The sequence below is a fragment of the Dermacentor variabilis genome, chromosome 4 (genome assembly GCF_050947875.1).
Source record: "Dermacentor variabilis isolate Ectoservices chromosome 4, ASM5094787v1, whole genome shotgun sequence".
Classification (NCBI taxonomy): Eukaryota; Metazoa; Arthropoda; class Arachnida; order Ixodida; family Ixodidae; genus Dermacentor; species Dermacentor variabilis.
Window position 1 is genome coordinate 127613854 of NC_134571.1, and position 21792 is coordinate 127635645.

General features: G+C 48.0%; 1 protein-coding gene across 4 annotated transcripts in view; it reads left to right on the forward strand.

Annotated features, from left to right (window-relative positions):
* Positions 1 to 21792, forward strand: part of Orp8 (Oxysterol-binding protein-related protein 8) — a 131154-nt gene that overhangs the window by 19845 nt on the left and 89517 nt on the right. The gene's annotated exons all lie outside the window — the stretch shown is intronic.

Genomic DNA, 21792 nt, shown 5'->3' on the forward strand with positions numbered 1-21792 from the left:
TTCACCCAAATGAACGTGCTCGTGCTGTCCGATAACGTGCAATAGAAACCACCGAAGAAAAAGAAAAGCCACATTCGCGGCAGCGCAATATATACGTTTACTTCATCAGATATATATAGATATTTTTTTTTTCGCTAATGTTCGCCTCGACTCGTGCCACCGCACGATGGATGCTCTATATTGGGATTGGAATCCGCAGGTGTACGCTGGTTGCCTAGTGCCGTGAAAGCGCCCATACAGCGCATGCGCGACGACGATGCGTGCACGAGCAGGCGTTTCCGTGGGATGCCAGCTGCTTGAGTGTGTACACTAACCCCATGCCGAAGAAAGAGAGAAATAAAGAAGGAAAGACGCGCGCCGATTCCGATTAGTCGCCGCAGTCTCGCACTTGGATAGCTCGGTAGACCGCTTTGACGAGTGTGCGCGAGCTCGGCCTGTCGTTGCCGTGGTGTCGTGCGCGAAGGCCGGATAACCGGCTGAAGAAGCGTGTATATGCATATATATCTTATTTTGTTGTAGCGCAAGCTGAACGACAAGGACAAACAGAAAGGCACGTCTGACACACACAGCGCTAACTTTCAACAGATTTATTTCCGGTTCTCGTCGCTATATATACACACGCCCTCGAAACGTCTTACGACACGTGTAAAATCCCCGTAAACGTGAACAGAAAACCGGGAACCAGACGCAAGCACTTTTTCTGCCACACAGGTGCGCAGGCGTGCCTGCATATTGACGCATACGCGACCACTTTTTCGAGGCCGGGATGTCCCCGATGCGATGTGTTCTGAATCCCCCTACCCGCAGTTGTCCCCCGCACTGTATTCTCGAGGGCCGCATATTCGGGTTGCGCTGAAGAGAACCATTGGCGGCTACGGTTATTCGCTGCGCTCCGGGTGCGTGTGCATGCCGGATGATTCGGATATGAGAGAGGCGCCTTAAAGGAGCACTAAAGGTTACTATGAAGTCAAGTTAAAGTGATAAAGCAATGCTCTAGAACGTTTAAGGCGTCAATATAATCGCGAATGGAGCTTTAGTAACCGAGGAATTGTGGTAAATGCATGACACGATTTGAGACTCCCCAGCAACATTCCGCTACGAGCCCGATGACGGAAGGCACTCCTCGTCATAATTTATGTCACTAGTACTCAACTACTCGTATCAAAAAGATCATTTAATTAGGTTATAAGACGGAAGAAAATGCTACTTGTCTACTTCTGCTCGATCAAAAAAAAAAAAAACATTTTGGCGTTACCCTTCAGTAGTATGGGTGGTCGAAAGGTTTCGTTTTCCCTCGACTCTGCGCGCTCGACTCTGCGCCGCGCGCGCTTTGGAGTTTCAGCTGTTTCGTTATCGCGTCGTGCTGCGCTGGTTCTGCTGGCTCGCGAAACTTGCATTTGGAACAAGCAGCGGGAATGCCACGTCCATGTGATGTCGTGGGATGCGCGAACGGTCCGCGGAACTTGGCCAGGGGCAGTTGCAGCGGCGAATCCAACGTTAGTTATCACTGTGTGCCAACGAGTGAACCTCTCCGTTCGAAGTGGTTAAGTGCCGTACCCCTGCCACAGCTAGCGCGCTGGCAAAGAGCCGAAAAATCGCATAGTGTGCTCGCTACACTTTCGTCCAGAGGATTACGAGTTCAACGACGACTTACTGAAGTCGTGTGGAGTGCCTTTCAAAGCAATGCTTTCCCGTAGCGTTGTTCCGTCGGTTTTGCCTGCATTCTCCGAAGCGCAAGAACAACGGCAGGTCGAAGACGGAGCGGTGAGTGCGGCATTTGGTTTTCACGAAGGAAAAACTACAAATTTGCGAATATGTACAGCCATGACATGCAGTTGCCGTCGTAGTAGTACGCAACGACGCCGGCAGCGCGAGCCCTCAGCAGCAGGTCACGTTCATCAGTGCTTAAATCGCTGAAGTCGAGCCCAGAATCGCGAGCCAATGTGTCGTTGTCAGGGTCGTCCATTGCAACGAGTGTCAAATTTGGCGTCATAAAACGAAGAACCAGCTTATCGTCGCGCGCTATGCCTTCCGCTAGCCAATATAGTTCCGCTTTCGCGCTGCTGTCGGCTCTGTCTCGGCTCTGTTTCTGGCCGCGCGTTTGCTTTTTGCGCAGAAAAGCCGTAGCACCGTCTGCGGGTACAGTGCTCTGAGCACTGTACTGCGGGCGCCGTTTTACTCACCGACGGCACAACGTCACTATGAGACCATGACGTCACCATTTCTCGATCGGAGGGCGGGCGATTTGAACTGCGCTAGAGGTACGCGGAGGCTTCAGAACGCATTTTCTCTTAAAAGAAGTATCTTCTTCGCATGAAACAAGCGTTTCGAGGTTCCTGGGATGGTATTTCAAGAGTCCACGTTGACTTAGTATTAACCTTTAGTGTCCCTTTAATGGACGACGGCTCCGGAATGCTGCTGACCGCGTGGAGTTCTGTTTTTCGACGTGTACCTCGATGCTTCCGATACTCCGCGAGCGTTCTTCAGTTCCGGTCACGTCGGAATGCAAGTGTATACGCTCGCGTGCCGAAAGAGCGTCGTTGTTCGCGATGCGGCACCGCGGAATGCTGCTGTCAGGCTGAAACGAAATAGCCTCCAAGAGCAGAAGACGGGGTTTCATCCGACCCTTACCATGTACGGGGTGTCCCAATTATCGTGCGACAAGATTTAAAGGTATGCAAATGCCTCGTAGCTGGACAGAACCGAGGTGAAGTTGTTTGCTGTCGTTTAGAGGTACCTCAGATTTAATTTGCATTCCGAGTAATTACATAAATATTTCTAATTAATTGACTTCTCATATATTTAGATGAAGAGTCAATGAGAAAACTGTAGAAGAATATGAAAAACTACCGACACAGCTTTCTGTTGCTCAATACGTGCTGCATAAAAGTTTTTCCGAGCGTGAAACAAGCCCCCGAATACATGCAAAGTGCCTCGAGCCGCCAGTCGCGCGGCAGTATTGCGTGTATTCGCGGGCTTCTTAAAGCTGGGAGAAATACTTTTATGTAGCACGTACGCATTGAGCAACAGAAAACTGTATTGAGAGTTTTTCATGTTTCTCTACCGTTTTATCATTGACACTTCTCACCTAATTATAATAATTGATGATGTTATCATCAATTATTGCAAACATTACCTTGGTTCTGCTCAGCTACGTGGCATTTGGAGATTTTCAACACTGGCGTACAGACCCGTTTACTCCTGTGTAGAGCGCACCAGCAGCCAGCTGACGCCGTGGATCCCCTGACGGTGGCTGCTTGGTTGCTAGGTAACGTGCTGCAGGTGTATTCGCGGCCATACATGCGTTCAAGACCGCACACGTTGAGCTTTTCAAGCGGCCGCGCATTACGCAACAGTGAACGGACCTGTGTTAGCATTACGAGGATTGCGATAAGCGCTTGTTTGTGTTTCACGTTAAAAGCTGTATACGCGTAGCTCTAAAAAAGGCACGGGGTCACCGAAAGACCAAATCGATTTTTGCCAGCCACGTTACAGGCGTTGTCGCAGACCACGTGCTTTGTTGTTTCTGAGGCGGGTGGTGGGCGTGGTCTGTCACATGGCAGGCGGAATGTACTTGGTAAAGATGAACGGCTGGTCTAGTTTGACATTGTGTTTGCTTCCCGCGCAAAGTCGAAATATAGGCGCGCGATGAAGGAAGCAGACTGAAATGCCATTAACAGCTGCAGTTTTAATTAGAACAGTATATATAAAACAGCTAAAACAAAAGCACTCCCACATACACACACCAGCACACGCAATCAGTCCAAAGAGACCTTTCTTTCTACTTCCACACTCGCTCTTACTTTTTCACCTGCGACATAAAGAAAACCGTTCTCATCAAACTGTTTGCAATCTTTCTGAAGCGGTCCCATCAACACACTGTGAATGCAACGAAAACGACCGCTTGCACTGCTTAAAGCTCTTACGCACTGTACCCGAACAAGCGCCCCAAAGCCGCGGATACAGGACAAAACCAAGAAACCCTGCGCTCTTTTAAAACTGCGTGCTGGTTGTGTTCTTCTTTAAGCGCTGATTTAACGTGGATAAACGCAATGACATTCTTGCCAAGTCCGTTGCTCTTAAATCTTAATGACCCGCCCCCCCCTCCTCTTTTTTTCGGGGATGGGGGGGGGGGGTCATAATTATGTCCGTTTGAGGTGCAATCTAAATACATGTATTATACTCGTATATCTGGTGAGGCTTGGCACTAGAAATACACTAAAAACTGTTGTTGAAAGCAGTGGCGTGTGCGGATGGTGTGCGACGTGTCTTTTCGCTATCTTAGTGCCTTTCTTGTCATTAAACCTCGCCTTGAACGCATATTTACATATTGGGTGCAACCCGAGGAGGTGAAAATTAATCTTAAACCCCTACTCTCTGCTCCTGTCGTAGCCGGCTGTGCCAGTCTTGGCTCGTAAAACCCTGCCAGCCATTTCAGTGTAGGAGCGAATAAACTTTTGCCTGTCGGTGCGAGACATGTGGCTTGGCTTGGCCGGGTATAGCAGACAAAGCGCGGTGACCTTCAACCTGGTTTGTTGAGGTCAAAAGACAAGTACATATTCCCCCCCCCCCTTTTTTTTTCTCTTGTTGACGTGAAAAAGGACAGCCACCATGCTGTGACTCATTATCGAAGTACGTGAGTACTTCGATAATAATTAGCTGAGTACGTGATTACGGTAGATACCAAAAGCTCTTCTGCACTACATGTTTACGGACGGCGCGCCGACACACTTATCTCTTGGTTCCTGTAGATTAAACATATAGACCTGATGTGCTTCGCGTGCCTTTTGCTCTCGATATGTCTTTTTAGAGCGCAGCTCTTTGGCGTCCGTTCCTGGGTTTCGCGTCGTCGTCGGCGTTGTCGTCGGCCTCGTAACCAGCTCCGCCCCCCTTTCATCCCCCCAGCGCTAGCAGCGACCGACTGATACCGCTGGATGCCGCTGACGCCGCTAGAGAGTCAAGATAACGTGACTGCATAGAACACCGTCGCCGCCATGCAGAAAGAGGAGGAAAGGGTCCCCCCCCCCCCTGTTCTTGTGTGGCGGATAGGGTGCTCTTCAGTTGCCGACGCGCCGGTTATTTCACGTAGGCCCCGGCACGTCGACGAATACGTGACCACCTTCCCACGGCTAGACCTGGTTCTTAGCGCTGCGGAAGCGAGGGTATCATATTGTTTGTGTCGGCATCGGCGGCGTTGTCCCTGAAACCAACTCCGCAGCTGGGGTTGACTCACTATCGGCGTCAGCGGCATCAGTCAGTCGCTGCTATCTCTTCCCTCCTCCCTTTATCGTGTTGTCCGCTTGCTGCGCGCGCTTCTGCCCCCATCGTTTGTCGCTGGGTGTACACGCCGCCCCCCTCCCCCCTCTTCCTGCGTGTCTCCGGTTGTCAAAGCGCCGGCTCGAACTTAATTCCTTTCTTCGCTCCTCCTCCAATGCAACCCCTGTGCGGTGGCAATCAGAGAGCCAGATCGGTGGCGGCGGATCTGTATATGTGCACCGCCCGAGCCGAAATTGCCGCTGCCGTTCGCCCTGTGCGGTGGCAATCAGAGAGCCAGATCGGTGGCGGCTTGACATAAAGACAAACAGCAATTTCCTAACACTTGTGCGGGAGAACATCCCGTTCCTCTCGCTCGTAACGCGTCCCACGGCTGTGACAACCTCGCGAGGCACTTGTATAGATCTGGTCTTTGAGAATCAAGCATTGGTGTACCAAGTCGAACATATATCAGTCTATTTCTCCGACCACAAAGCTTCCTTCATGACTGTCAAGAACTGTTAGTGGAGTCTTTGTTAAAGGAATACGTGTGAAAAATAAAAAAGAAATTCTGTGATAGCGCATACATGTGTTGCTCGATTTCTTTGCCTCAATCTATCGAAAAGGTGAAACAGCTTATTTGCTGCGCTCAAATTTCGCATTAGGAAGTAACGTAATCGTCGGTAATTTTTTTCTTTCTCCTTGAAGTGGCAGTTATGCTGAAAAGCATGGCGTATACAGCCACACATTGTGCAGTATGGCTGCAGAGAGATTGCTGAAGAGCGATCATATTTTTTTTATCTGGTTAATTGACACCCCTTTGTGTCAGACCTCTCCGGGCCGTCAGCCGCCACATCAGTGTTGTCGCTGGAGCTCAAACTGCTGTTTTTTGTCCGAATGTAATCGGCCATGGTGGGAAGTAAACGCGCGTAGTGTCAGCAAAAGCACACGACCTAGCTATAGCGTTCTCGGCAGCCACAGTGAGCGACGTTGGCGATCTTGTGAACGTCGTCGCGCTTAGGAGATTCGTGCCGAGAAATTTGTTTTTTAAAAACCAGGAACGGCTGACCGATGAGTTTTGCAGACTCGTGTATGGTGCCGTTGGTCTCGAGCCTTCGGTCGGCGCACTTTCGCGTCCATTTCCGATCGTCGTGCGTTCATTTGTCTTATTTGACCTTTCTTACGCCTAAATTATAAAAAACTATTAAGTGCACCAAGATTGCACCTAAAGAAACACCTTTTGGAGCCAACAAAGGCTGCACTAACCCAACCTAAATTACGATACGTAAAAGCGTGCCTTTGTTCCGTCATCCTTGTTAGGACGGGATGCTGAGATCTTACGAGCGATTGGTGTCTTTCTTGCTACCCGGTCGATCTCATGCTCACGGCTTAACACTCTTGCCGGCGTTGGTATAAGGATGCAGCTTTTGCAACACCCTGCGCGCTAACCATGTATAGACGGAGCTCTTTCCTCCTTTTCGGACTTAAGACATTACGCTTAATGCCTGCGATAGAATTTGTTTTAAGGATTCATTAGGGAGTGTTTCTTCAAATAAGAGCTCACCCCTCAATTACCGCCCGATTTCGCTTACCAGCACCTGTGGCAAACTTCCTGAACATGTGATATTTAGAAATCTCGTTAACTTTTTTTACTCTAACACATTTGTCGCCTCAGCACAACATGGTTTTCCCAAAACATTCTCATGCGAAACCCAACTAATATATTTCACCCATAGATTACACTGTATTTTAGATGATGCTTCCTGTACTGACTTTGTACTTTTTTTTTTTTTTTACTTTAGCAAAGCGTGTGGCAAGGTTTACCACAAACTGCTGCTATCCAAGCTGAGTCTTTTTAAACCTTGACAGTAACCTGCTGAAATGGATTGAGTGTTTTCTGACTAACCGTTATCAATTTGTTACTGCGAATAATAATGACTCATAATTGACTGAAGTTCGTTCTGGTGTGCCTCAGGGATCAGTACTACTTGCTTTTCCTGATTTATATTAATGAACTGCCTTCTTCATTGATGTCTCATATTCACTTGTTTGCTAACGATTGGTGATATTTTGTAAAATAATTACTAACGACGACACTAACGCTCTTCAGTCTGACTTGGACTATGTGATTGATTGGTGTAACACTTGGCTGATGGAACTTAATATTGATAAATGTAAAGTTATGCGCGTGCAGAGGAACACCAATACCCTTCCTACTTACTGTCTGAATAAAATTCCTCTAGAACCCGTTGACTCGTACAGATACTTAGGAGTTCATATAACAGCAAATCTATAACCTGGAACCTTCACGCTGAGTACATAAGTAAATCTAATAGCGTGCTTGGTTACTTACTGCACCAGTTTTCCAAAGCACCATCATCTTTGAAATTATTACTTTACGAGTCATTAGTGTGTCCTAAATTAGAATACGCTGCAGCTGTGTGGGACCCGTATCATTATTTCTTCACTCGAGCTTGCTCAAAATCAGTCAGATTCATACTTTCACATTATAACCGTACCGCTAGCATAACATCAATGAAGGACAATCTATCTCTTCCATATCACTGGCATCTCGTATAACATTAGCACGTTTGGCACTGTTTCACGAATTTTATTACCATTCCTCCCTTGACATTAGAAAATTTGGTAGCAAGTGCTTTAGCACCGCTTCCCTTGCTCCCTTTGATGCTGAATTTGATCTTCTGGATGCGGCTATCGGGGCTTCAGATTGCAAAGGAAAATGTTTGCGTTTTGTTGCGCTTGGTTGGCCGTATTGCGCTTGCGTTGTTGGCACGCCATCACCCTTGACATGTTTTTCCCCTTCATTTCCCTCGCTTCACTCTGGCACATAATATAAGGTGTGCTATCCTTGCCAATAAAACCAGTTGTTCGTCAGCGCTTGCGTGTACGCGTCTCCCTTCTTGTGGTTTGCGCTGTTACCCATAAGCTTCGATATGAACCGACTCGCCCAAAAAGAAGTATAGATGACGTACTCGTCTCGCACCCCTCAAGCCTGGGTTCGATTCCCACCCAGGCAGAAATTTAGCGCATTTTCTTTTCAAAGGCGTCGATTTACTTCGTTTGCGGGAACCTCCCCGAGAAATGCGTCGTCAATCCGAGCATATTCTGACGTGTTTTCACTCGTCCGCACGTCCGCCACTTTTTTGGTATACCATCGCCCGGTCACGTCGGAATCTCTGCCTCGTGAGACATGATGCTGTCGCATTAAAACGACACGCAAGAACGCGAGATGGATGTCGATGCGCGCCGTCCCGAAGATATCGCTCCAGCTTGCCCCGATGTCGTTGATTTCTTACAGCGCATATATACTCCGGTGGCGTATAGTTAATTGTTTGTCGGTAAAGGACTACGTTGCATTCTGTATAAAGGAGCCACAAACGCTACTCAAAGGTTCCCATGCGCTGCAGAAAAAAAAAAAAAAAAAACCTATGATACGGTGCGTGCATCCAACGCATCTCAGACCGTGCCTATTGCGTTTTTTTTTTTTTTTCGTGTCAGGCTGCTTTCGGCCGTCACGTTGCGTATGCGGGACCGTCTGCGTGGCGCTGCATCCAGCGCTGCGCAATGCTCGGACATCGCGGGGCGCCCAAGCGCGTGGCCGCTGATTGATTCTCATGAGAAGAAATCGCGAGGGGAAATGAAAGGCTTGCGAAACGCGCCGCGACGCGGGCCCCCACTTTTAGTTGTTGATCCCCCGCGCGCGGCTGCTGCAAGGCTGCGTGCGCCCGCGGTCCATCCGTCCTTTTCGAGACTCCGTCGCGGTCGGCTCCACCAGCTTGCCGATGAGGTGGTTCTCTCGCAAGAGTCGTGAGTGTGTGCCGCTTTCCCTTTGCGATGGCTTCCTGCTTCTGCAGTCTGCGTTAGCCGCTTGTTTTCTTTTGCTTTCCTTTTTTTTTTCTCCGGCGAAGCTTTCTCTCGCCCTCGGCATACGTAAGCAGCGCGACGCCAATGCCTCTATACGCCACCACGGCGGGTACTGTTAGTGTTATGCCGCGGCATTTCATATTTCTTTTTTTGCTAGTGTGTCTGACGTACAGTTTCCTCGCATATACGTCTTGATTGCTCGAGTCACTCGATATCCAGCAGAGCTAATTCAACCTTACTTAACGCGCGCTGACGCTTTTAGTATATCCTTATTTTTTTTTTAAAGCATGGAATGGGGGCTCTTAGTTCCCTTACGTTGTCGGCGACCTTCGAGTGACCGTAAGCCAGAAGGCAGAGCCGTTATCCGGGCACTCGCATGAGTACACCCTGGCAAATTGCGAGAACAAAAATGAGATCATTCGGGCAACCAGTCAAAACTGCATTCTATGCGCTAGTTACTTCCCGAGGAAGTTACAAAAAATATTGCTTCCGGGTTTTTCCAAATGTCAGTTCACAATATCAAGCTGCAACTTCTAGTACACTGAAGTTTTATTTGGCATTTCCAATGGGGGGTGGGGTGGGGGGCGATGTTCAAAAGGCAGATACAGGGCACTATACACTTGCTTGTCATCTTTTGGCGCTGAGACAGAGTTGCCCGTGCTCTTCTCAACGCTAGCGGTCCGTGAGGTCCGCGGCGCGTCCGGCGCGCTGGCCGTCGGCTGGCATGTTAAACGTCCGAGTTCCCTAGGCGAAACGACTAGGGAATCTGATGACTGTATGGCGGCCAATCACAATCGTCGAATCGGTTGCGATACCGCACCCACGATATCGCATCGTCCCGCGGCACCCGCTCCTACCGATGCACCCGCACACCGGAAGCATAGAATAGGAGACAGGATAGCAACCTGGGAATCCAAGGTCGGCGCCGTTCTGTGGTAGTATTTGACGTTGGCCCTTCTCATCATTAGTTGAGGCTGTCAGGTAGTGGTGGGGATTGTCTTTTGTGTGCCCGTCAGCAGTCGGTGTCAACACTGCGTTGCCTTCTTGGTATACGCGCTGATGGATGGGTGGGGGTTGCCTCGTGGCAAACGTCTAATTAACGCCTTTGGCCGTGTTGAGACGTAAAATTACGTACTTCAAAATTGGTGTATTCCAAGTTTTGCTATGAGCACTTTCTTGAATGCCCGTTGTGGATCAGCGAATTTGTGTGTATCACAGTGTGTTATGTATAAGTGATTTTTGAAACGTTACCCTCCGTGTAATGACCCCGAGAATGGGATTGATGGTATCAAACAAACATTCAATTCTACTTCGATGCGAGGCAGTTGGACATCGCTGTACAGCCTTTGTCAGAATTATGCGGGCTATACTTAGCGCCTTCACCACCTACGTCCTTTCGCTGTGGTGCGTTTTCCCGTGGCGCATCTTGACGCTGTACATCTCTGTATGATAAGTACGAGAGTTCTTATCATGACGCAGTGTGTTGGAACTTTTTCGCACGCTGTAGGGACTCACTTAAACATCCTATAGTCAGCGTGAGTATCGTAGGCAACGTATACGTAGCCCGTGCACTTTTGACAAAGACTGTGTGTCGCCTTCCTGGACGTCGGCGAACCCGTCCATGTCGTCAGTTCTAAATGACTCCAAGCGCCCTTCGGAACGTTTTCTGTTTCTCTGTTGTTGTTTTTTTCTCTCTTCCTCGTTGTCTTGCTCGTTTACTACGGCAACCTTCGTACGACCTTGTTTTCCGGCAGTTCCATCGCGAAAGAGTCTTTCGGGTGTAACTAACTGTACTACAGCTGCTCTATATTTAGTCCCTAATTGCCCACGCGTAGCAGATTTATCTTCCGGGAAAAGTCTGACAAACGCGGATGGTGCGTTCCTTTCGTCGAGGTCACAGCCGGGAAAGATTGTTTTCGTATACCGTCGTCGGCATTTGTAGTTTGCTGCACTGGACGGAGTTATACGGTGTTCGTACAGCGGCGACTGTACGCTGTGTACTGTAAACGTTTATGCATTGAAGTCTGCAGTACTGCATGCAGTGCGCTGAATGCTTTTGCACAACGCATATATCACTACAGCTGCACACCGTACATTATACATGGTTCGACAAGCGTGATCGTGCACGTCTTCTCTGTATATTCGTCAAACGTTGCCTATGCAAAATACTTTGTGTAAAAAAGTAGCCGGTGGCATCGCCACTGCCCTGCTCGCAACCTTCGAGAGGGTGCAGCACGGTCCAATCTGCAACTGCCTCTTTGAGTTCCAAAAAGGACCGCAGTGAATGCAGTCAAGATTAACACCTTGAGCTGGACACTCTTTGGCCTTAGATGCCCTTGCGCCGATAAAAAAAAAAAAAGATTGTCATCACACTTTGAGCTGCAACGCGTACTATACGAAGACACTCTTAGCTTTTCTGCGAGACACGTACCGGTCGGTCTCAACGAGATGCTTTAATTCTATTTGTCGTGTTATGCGTGTGTCGAGTGTCCTGTTTGTATCATTTGTCGCATTCGTCTGGAGTAGCAGGTTGGGCGTGTTTTCCGGGCGAACGTCTCCCGTCTCTACGAAAGAGCCTCTGTCTCTGAATGGCGCACACTGCACGTATGTTACTGCTCAACGGCGTACTGTAGCTTGCGCCGTGCATGCGCTATGCCAGGTGTTTCTGCGAAGACTTCGAAGACGCAAGGTAATCTTTAAAGGTCACCTCCGCCAGATAGCACAGTTCTAGTCCCTGAGCTCGTCTACTCGAAGAGGCAGACAGTACTCGCACGAGAAATCGAAATGCATAATCGACTAATTAACGAAATATCACTAATTAAAAATTTATCTAATTGCCTTATGTCACATATTGAAGTTTAGAAACTGTAGCGCGTGAGACTGCAAGGCATGTCCACTTGAATAGAGTTCTGTGGATTACGTACATTTCGAGATGTGCACCATAAAACTTGCTGTAAAAATGCACTATTGTCCCACTTACTTTTGTAGCGAAACGCCGTTTTATGCATTGAAGCACACCCGCCGTGGTTGCTTAGTGGCTACCGTGTTGGGCTGCTAAGCGCGAGATCGCGGGATCGAATCCCGGCCACGGCGTTCGTATTTCGATGGGGTCGAATTGTGAAAAATACCCGTGTACTTATTAGATTTAGGTGCACGTTAAAGAACGCCTGGTGGTCCGAATTATGTTGCAGTCCCCCACTACGGCCTGCCTCATAATCAAATCGTAGTTTTGGCACGTAAAACCCCATAATTTAATTTTTGTTATCTATTGAAGCACGAATGTAACTGCACCGCCAATGTATTTCTTCGAAATTTCAGTTCGGGAATTATCTAGGAACTGGCGTCATCCTGAGAATAAGTGCAAATTACATCTACCTCGCGAACTCCCAGGCTACAATTTGTGGATATCGGCATGCGCTATAAAATGATAAGTTAGAAATTTGAATGTTTTGTTAATTAGCCAATTAAGTATTTTGATTTCTCGTCCAAATAATGTCCGCCTGTTTGGGCAATACAGCTCAATGATTGTAATTGTGTTATCTGCCACAGATGTGTTTTAAAGATTACTTAGTCTCAAACACCCGGTACTGCCCGCCGCGGTGATATATATATGTTTTCAACTACGGTGGTTTTCATAGCTTGCCGAGCTGTACATCTGCGAAACGTAGAACCATGTCAGTCAATACGTACAGCTCAGCTTTGTGCGTGTATGTGCGGGGCAATAGCACAGTAGACGCAAATGTCCTGCGGCTAATGCGCTGGCTCGCACGTCTGTATTCTCCTCGGAACCGAAGACAGCTCAGGCTCAGGGACGCAGTAGCGTTTCAACTCTATTCTTATCACCGCGACTGGTGTGGTGCGCCAAAAACATACAAAGAAAAAAAATTCGGCAGGACCCCGCCTCGAGACGATTAATACTAGGCGTTGATGCGAGTATCATAGAAGACTCGTAGCGACACACCATACTGGCCACCGCCGAAACGCGCCGTGCTCGAGGCGCGTATATTTCAGCTGGGCTCCTTTCCGGCGCTTCCATATGGACGCGCTGCGCCATCTGGCGCCGCCGCCGCGAAGTGTGGCGCCTTGTGAATATTTATTCGGGCATGATTGTCTAAATATATATGTTGCGGGTTCGATTCCTCCCAGCACCGGGGAAATTTTAAATATTCTTTTTTTGTGTTATCGAAGAGAGGCACATACACAGTGACCAAAGTTGGCTTTGCAGTTCGTTTCGAACCCTGCACCGTCAGCACAGCGGCCCGATGCTGTACTTATTAGACCACACACCGTGACCGCGGGAGCCAGGTTGGTGGGAAAAAATTGTTAAGAGACAGATATAAACATAAATAACGGAAAGTGCCCGAAGTATCCTCAGAATGATAATCTCAATAAAATGTATGCAGAACCCACGTACTGTGAGAGTCGATGTTATATGCGAATCATTTTGCGTGCAGCTGGTTACCCAGCAGCTTTTGGGATGCGATTACGAGATGGGCCAACGTGTTTTGTGTAAAGCGAGCATTTGTTTGACGCGAGCGTTTGTGTGACGACAGAAGACGGCGACGACAGTAATGACCATGTTGTCTAGAAGCATAGTATGGTGGGCGGTGGCATTACGACAGCATTTTTGTTTTGTTTTGTTTTGTTTTTATTGCGGGAGGAAACGTTACGATCGGTTCCGTTACGACCCGCGTCGATCCCGAAGGCGGCGCGCAGTAGTAGTAGTAGAAATTGGTTGTTTACTGATTTAAATATATAGGTAAATCGAGGGGGAAAAAAGAGAAGGTAAAATTGTAAATCAGGCTTGCATACATTGACGTATGCACGTAATACCCGCTCGTTATTAGACTTCCGGACGACTCGTGAGCTTGATGCGCAGCTGCCCTTCTGCGTTCAGCTATCATGGCGCAACACAGGAATGACGGCAACGAAACGGAGCAACGGCACGTTACCAGATGCACGTATACGGTTGTCGTGCTCGCTGACGGAGAGGAGTGTGACGCCGTACAGCGCACCGGGCGCAGGAAACCATGACCTGTAACTACACCATTGTCTGTGTCGCGGCGGCGGCCCATCGGGAATCACTCCGGCGCTGTGTATACGCGCGCTTGGCCGCTCGACGTGACGGAAATGGAGCGCGCGCGGTGAGAGTGATCGATGTCCTCTTCGGGAACGAAGCCCGCTTTGTAGTCACAACCTTCTTTTCCTTCTTTTTCTTTTTTTTTTTAAGGGGAGGGGGCTCTTCTCTGTCCCCTCTTGCCCCAGCGTATCGCACGCGTGCGCAACCTCGGCAGTGTACAGGTGCGCTAACGAGTCCTCTGCCTGCAGCTGTGTCTCCTCCATTAAGTTACCGAAAGTGGAAGGCCGTGGGGGCGGCTCAGTGAAGAAGAGAGGAACCGGCGAGAGCAGCATTGATCACTGGGAGATGGAAGGAAAAGATGGGAGCGCCTGTCTCATTATTATCATTTTTTCTTCTTCTTGGCATGCCTCACTTGATTATTTTGGCGCGCTTCGCGTTGTTTTTTGGGTAAGTCGCTGCGTCGCGTCGTCATATTAGAGACTTTAATAATCTTGCTGACCCCGCGGGCCCGTTACGCCATCTTGCTGGCGCTTATAATGCGGTATTGAATTCCGTTTAACGGCTCGTGCAAATTCTGCAGGCCGCACTAAAGTGCAAATTTTGACGTTCTGCGCGTATAGTATAACCTGAACAGAATCGCCAACTTTGCGATATATTTTTTTTCTTGTTCGCTTTAGCTTCTGTCCAAGGTCGCAAGGAACATCGTTGCATAAAAGGGTTTGTGCTGACGACGTTGAGCTTAGCTGCTTGCCTTGCAAATTTCACACCAAAGTGCTTAATGTACTGACAAGCATGTGTTGCAGCCTGTTTGCTTTGTAGTTTTCCTAGCGGGGCAAACTACAAACTGTAGTGAAGGCGTGTTCGTTGTCGAAGGTGCCTTCGTCGACTTCGCCTGAATGTCGCTTACACGAGACAGTACTTAAAATTCGTTTTCGGAAATTCAGCACGCCGTTATACTTCGACTGCGGTGTTGGTGAGAACCTACATCATTTAATTATTTACACACGCTCTACAATTTCGAGAGCTATCTTGAGGAATGCTCCATGCATGCGTCACGACACGTCACTGGAGCTGCGGGACGTGGTTGGACCGTAGCAGTGTCCTGGCTCTGAACTCTGGCTTGCTACCACATTTTGCGCGCGCACGTGAGAGAGAGATACCTCGCGAACTTCCAGGCTACAATTTGTGGATATCGGCATGCGCTGTAAAATGATTAGTTAGAAATTTGAATGTTTTGTTAATTGTTAATCTCACCCACTCCCTTTCCTTCATCCCTCGCCATCTTACCAGGAGTGGCAAGCCTGTCGCTAGGCTATCCTCTCCAAGTGCCATTAAATTCTATTTCTCTCTCTCTCGGTCTAGCGGGGCATCTTTCCGACTGCATGCGTATTCACATAAAATAGCGAGTAGCTTTAGGACGCTAGGTCAGCTTCTCTGCGATGCCTGCAGACCTGTTTGAACAGAGTTCACTGTTCGCGTTCGTTCAGTTATCTTTGTCGTCACCAGTTCCAGCTCCTTCTCTATCTTTTACTATGTTTATCCTATGCTTAGGGGCTGGCCAGAACTTCTGCTTCAGGCTGACCTCCGAATTTTTTTTTAATCAGAAATAATCCTTGTCTACCCCGGCAAACTTGCGGTCAAAGCTCGTTTTGAAGCGGTTCTGTCGCTTTATGCGTCTTTGTAGCACATCCAAAGGGTTGCTGTAAATGTTTACCCTCGCTTCTCAGCTGCATGTTGTCAGTCTGTTCTCAGCTGCGCGTCTGCATGTTGTCAGACTTGAGGGTCGCCTATGTCATCAGTGAGGTATCCTAGAAAGGCCTGCGGACCCAGTCTATTGTGTTCTGTAATGCTCGCCGTTTAAGACACGATTCGACCGTACTGGACGCAAAATTATGTAAGAGTAACCCGCTGGGTACCACTGGGGTATGTATTCTCCCACCTTGAGCGTAGAGCTTGTGGCCTCGACTGGGTCTTTGACTGATTGACTGATCTTCTTTGTTTTCTTATTGCTTTAGTTTACATTTCTTATTTCTTTTATTTAGGTTGCGCATGTGGCATCAAGTAACGGGATGCCAGTAACTGTGTTTCTTTTTGTGGCTTGTATGTACAATTCCTAGCCGTGACTGTGCGATAACGCGAAGTGTTTCAAGCGAAGGAAATTGGACCTCTCCGCTGAAAGTTTCCCAGCTAGTGCGTTCAGGCAGTAGCGGCGGGGATTTTCTATCGGGCAAGTGTTGGATCGTTCTCCGCAATCGAGCGAAGTGAATTGCACGCTCAAATTTCACTCGGAGCGATCGGGCAATGGTCCGTAGAAGCCGTGGGTCCGGAAATTACCGAGATGGAAGACAAAAGGTTCCCTGTCGAAGAACCCATTGTCAGATTCTCTGATAGGGAGTTTCGGGTCTCTCTTGGCCAACTCAGTCAGGCACACGGGGTAACAAGTCGCGTTCAAAATAATAGCCTTGTCTTGTTCTGTTTGGGTTTTCATATTTATTCGTGTATGCGTTTGGAATAAACTTCAGTTGTGGGTTTATTGCTCGACCTTGTCTTCTCTCGGCTGTCCTTGTGTCTCCGCGCAGAGTTTTTCAGTATCCATTGTCAGATTTTTGTGCTCGGTTATTGCCTCTCGTCCCAGCCTAGATTCCAGGGTTCGATTTTTCTCTGTGCAGGGTTAGCGATGGGCTGTGCGTCGTCCGGCAGTTGACCCTGCGGATTGATTTCCGTTCCAACTCGGATAAATTTCGTAAAAGTTCCTAACGTCTCTATCTCTCTTTTGTTGTTGACATCGTGGGTTGATTGTTTGTTGTGGACGAACGTTAAAGAGACGAGGAGAAACATTCAGTCAGCTCGGGGCGGGGGGAGGGGGGGAAATAGTGTATTCTTTCAAAGCTACATTGTTTATTGATTTCGCGTTAGCAGCTTTTTTTTTTTTTGCAATACACTTAAATTACGAGAAAAAAAAAGGTTCAGCTTTTTATTACCTTTTTAATTTCGCGCCGAATTCAGAACGCCGGTACGTCAGTGGGACGACACGGTTTTCAGTCCTATACTTCAAGGTTCGCATGTTTGCGTCTTGTCTGGCTTATCAAATCTCGCTTTGTGTTGAGATCTTTTTTGGTATTGTAGTAAAATAATTTTTTATAACATGTTTAATTTTTGTTCTTTAGTGTCCCTTTAAGCGATACTTTATCATTTTGAACTCTCTGCGCTATGATTATAGACAGCGATGGAAGAAAGATCACATGACGCAAGTACTGACTTACAACCGAATGTTTATTTGTAAGAATTAGAGAAAACAACGTAAAAAAAAGAAACTGGACGCGTACATGTTTGAGCAAGAATTTTATAAAGAAAGGGCATAAGTTGCCTTATAACAGTGTGATAAAAGCATTATGAGCGGTTTTCAGAATAAGGAAGAAAGAACGCATTGACTGCTATATATCTTGTTATCTGTGGGAAGGACATCTCTTCGTCATGCCCTGATAAGGAGAGCTGGGTGACGCATTTCCTCTCGATGTTGTCTGTATACTATGTCTCACTTATTTCCATTGTCGATTAGTCATCGTTGGTAAACAAACAGCTAGGTGTGCCTTGGTTAGCAACTTGCGCCCTTCTACTGTAAAACCTGCGCGTAATACGTGCACGCATCTAGTGTTGTATGGTGTTTTCTCAAGAAAAAAGTACGGACACGAAATATTGATCTTTTCATTTTTTTGCGTTAAATGAACCTCTGAAACCCGAAACCATATATAAGAATTTGGTGGATGTGTAAGCTTCGCCTTTAAGAGTGGAACGCGGCAGCATCCGAAGATCCGTGACTGCTTCTCACGCTTCCCGGAAACTGCAGCTTATGTAACCGTAATGTTTACCGGGAAACGCTGGCGGCGAACGCTGTGCACAAAGGCGGGCTTTCTGATAGAAACGCCGCCTCTTACGGTGCGCCGCGATGCGGTGGAGGCGAGCGCCATCTGGAGGTGTTGCAAGGAACCGGGCGCGCCGCTTCGTGGCCTCCGAGATATTCGCGAACAGGTGCGCCTAAATGGCGGACGCCGTGGCTGGTCTGTGAATGGTAGACACGCGGGAAAAGGCAGTTTGTTTGAGTTCGCACGTAACAGAATTATGTTTTCTCGTATATTCAAATTGCAATCCGACGCTATCATGTCCGTAGGTTGTGTGTAAGTCGTACTTTACGATTTTTCTACGTATTTCAACTTGAGAAATTGAATTATTTCAGTAACTTCCTTGCGCCACACATAGAGGGCCTGGGTACGGTGGTTCGAAAATCTACGCCGGACGTGGTCGCCAGATTTTCTGCCACACGGGGCCCTTAACGCTTTCGCGTTAATACTGGCCAGCGTCAGAGCGCCCTAAATAATCTACCTAGGGGTCGGCGAATATTCGTAGTTTCAAGTACGAATCGAATATTGCACACCAACTACTCTTATACGAAAAGAAGCTATTCGGTATTTTCAATACTCGATAGAACTCTTTTTTTTTTGCTACAACCTGCTGGGAAAATATTGTTGCTGTTCTCCATCTGCTGAACCGTCAAAAATTTTGAGAAGTGGAACAACGACAAAAGTTTTCGAAGGAATGCAGGAACAAAATGAATAATGCAAGTTTTGTTTTCGATTTAAGTATTAGGCAGCCTAGTCAAGTAAAGTATTTATTTTTACTCGCAGCTGGTCCTTCTACATGTTTTTTTCTTCACACAAGTCCTTCAGAAGCTTTTTCTTTTTTAAATCAAAACTGCTGCTCCTTTTTCTGCAAACATTTATTTAGCGTTCTTCTAAAGCTCTTTTTCGTACAGCAGCCATTCAGTCTTGGAAAGCTTATTTTGTAACGAGGCTCTAAACAGGCTGAGAGGCTGTTGGTGCAGCTTTTAGTGGCAATTAGCAATCCTGAGTTTAAGACTTATTCTTTGTCCCTGATAATAAGCTAACTAGTCTTTGTTTATATAATCATGATCGAGTGCAGCTGCGGTACCTAATTGGGCGGAAATAAGCATTCCTGCTGCAAATACGTGTATGCGTCTGCGGTTGTCTATTCGATATTTACAATTCGTATTCGATTCGTGTTCGAACACTTCGGTGTTCGTCCACCTCTAGATTTGCTCTAGGAGCTTTTCTACGAACCCAGGATGTGTATGGATCGTGACGTCATCACGCAGGATTCGGTCACGTGGGAGCAGGACGTCGTGACGTTTACGGTTTTAGGCACGCTCTTCGGCTCGCTCGGTCGTCTATGCTGGTCACGTGAAACAGCCTGGGCGACGCCCGCGGCTCCTTGCGGCGCGCCCAGAAATCTAGGAGGCGACGTGGGCTGGGATTTACGTCGTATCCGTTAACCGCCAGGTGCACGCGTAGTGTGCCTATAGTTCGAAATTGGAAGTTCATTGTTTGTTAGCACATGTACAAAAAACTGGCTTACAAATTATATACAGCATCGGGAGGTACCGGAGTGAGAAACTGCCAGCGATACCGCCTATCATTAGGGGGTACATAAGAGTATTAGGGCAGCAAGAACAGGGTGAAAAAAGATAGCGTCAAGAAACACGATCTGTTTAAAAGCCGCTAATCAGGAAATTGGGCAGTCACCAGCCTTGCAAATGTGGCAAGGTATTTATTTTCTTTTTTTAGTAGCGTACGTATATTACTCGTTTGTATAACAAATTTAGTCAAAGTGAAATTTCGTTGCACTTGGCCTTTAAGCCAGCGTTGCCGGAAGCTTGCCGGGGCTGCGGGAACAAAGCTTCTATCGCGTTTAGGCCTTTGTACGCCGTAGACAGGAAGACGAAGTAGCTCGCTTTTTCCGGCGGTTGTAGATAATAGCTCTATAAGTTGTAAAGATGGAGTATTGTTTTGGGACGGACTATAAAGGACTCTGGAGGAAGACTTTTATTTTGAATCAGCGTGTACCGTCTGATTTAATTGGTGCTTATAAAGGGTGCCATGTCATTTTACATGTTTTTCCTAATTGTGCTATTCATAGATTACTAAGGACGTGCATGTCGGACCGCAGTGCTAACTGCATTCCTTCTTAAAAATTCCACTTTATAGGCACACGGTCAGGGCGTCGAACCGGGCCGAAAACCGTACCAGAACCGGAATTCTAGCCGGAGCTGAACCCGAACTCGACCGATACCTTTAGAACGTGCCTGAACCAGAACCTAACAAAAAAAAAGGATGAGCCATTCCACTCTGTGAACGTGAAGAACCAGCGAAGCTGTTTAGTATACGACACAGGGGTGACACAGAATTTTGAACATAGGTACGGACTCACTTAACGTGATCTTTATATACGTTCGCGTGGACGACGGGACCTCCACCCCGAGGAGCCGGAGGAAACTAGACACGCCTGACGTTTCGACGGGACCGCCACCATGGTGGAGCGGAAGGAAAGGAAAGGAGATACGCAAGCTGTTGGAACGCCGACAGAGAGAGAGGGCTGGCTGTGCGAACGCAGACGTGGTAAAGCCCCTTAAACTTCGTAAAGTAGCGACACGCTTTGAAGAATGCCGCCTCCTCCTCGCGCGCTCTGGCCGAGGCCGACGCCGCGTCGCTGTTGGCCTGATAGCATCACGTGGGCCCTCGCGCCGTGCATCAGCGCCATTTTTGCTCGAGAAGCGTCTACGGAGTGGCGAGTAGCGCATGTTGGCGCCGTTGCTACGCTCGAGCAGTGTAGGCGGCGCCACGGTCGAGGAGGGAGAGCGAAAGAGAGGAGAAACGAGGAGGAGTGAAAGCGGAGGAGGAGAGTGTCGCTACATTACGAAGTTTAAGGGGCTTTAAGACATGCTTAAGACATGGTCGACGAGGCCGACGCGGGCCAAAGTGTAGTTTCTGTTCTTATCAGCTTAACATCTGGTACGGGTTGTATTTGGGTTATATATATAGCCTCGCTTTCTATTACTAGATAAAGCATAAAACACACACGCCAGGACAGAAACGAGCAAAGAAGACGGTGACCCCGGGAAAGAAAAAAAAACAAAAAAATCCCCAACTAGCTCAGCTTCTTGTAACACTTCCGTCGCTAGTAAATGCCGTCACCTTCTCAGTGCACGGTGACCACTGCTGTAGAAGGCGCAGGAAATTTTCGTTTTGTTGTGTGCCACGGTTCTACGCACGTTTAGTGCCCCCAAGCAGAGCACAACGCACGTATATTTCTACGGATCAATTGCGGGGCACAAGGTGTGTCAACGGATAGTTCTTTTTTTTTTTTTCCCGGGTTCAGCCAGCGCAAGACACTGCGCCACGTGATTGCATAAGAAAGATCGTCGGGGTGTTCAGCACAAACTGTCCTTGTTCATCGCTCCGAAGCACCAATCTTCGCATCATTCCTACGCACCAAGCGCTCGTTAGCCAGCTCGAAGCATTGGTGTCATGCGATTAGTGTATGCCGTACGTGGAAGCGTTCGCTTTTTTACTCTTGTTACGAAGGTCACTTATGGCCAGGCCCTGCGGCATCGGCGGAGGCGTGAGAATAGATCGGCGCCGAATCGAGCGCCGAGTTTGGTTGGTTCAGTTATTGCCTCCTGTTCAGCCACTAGGTCAACCCTTCCTGACCTTCTCGGGTTT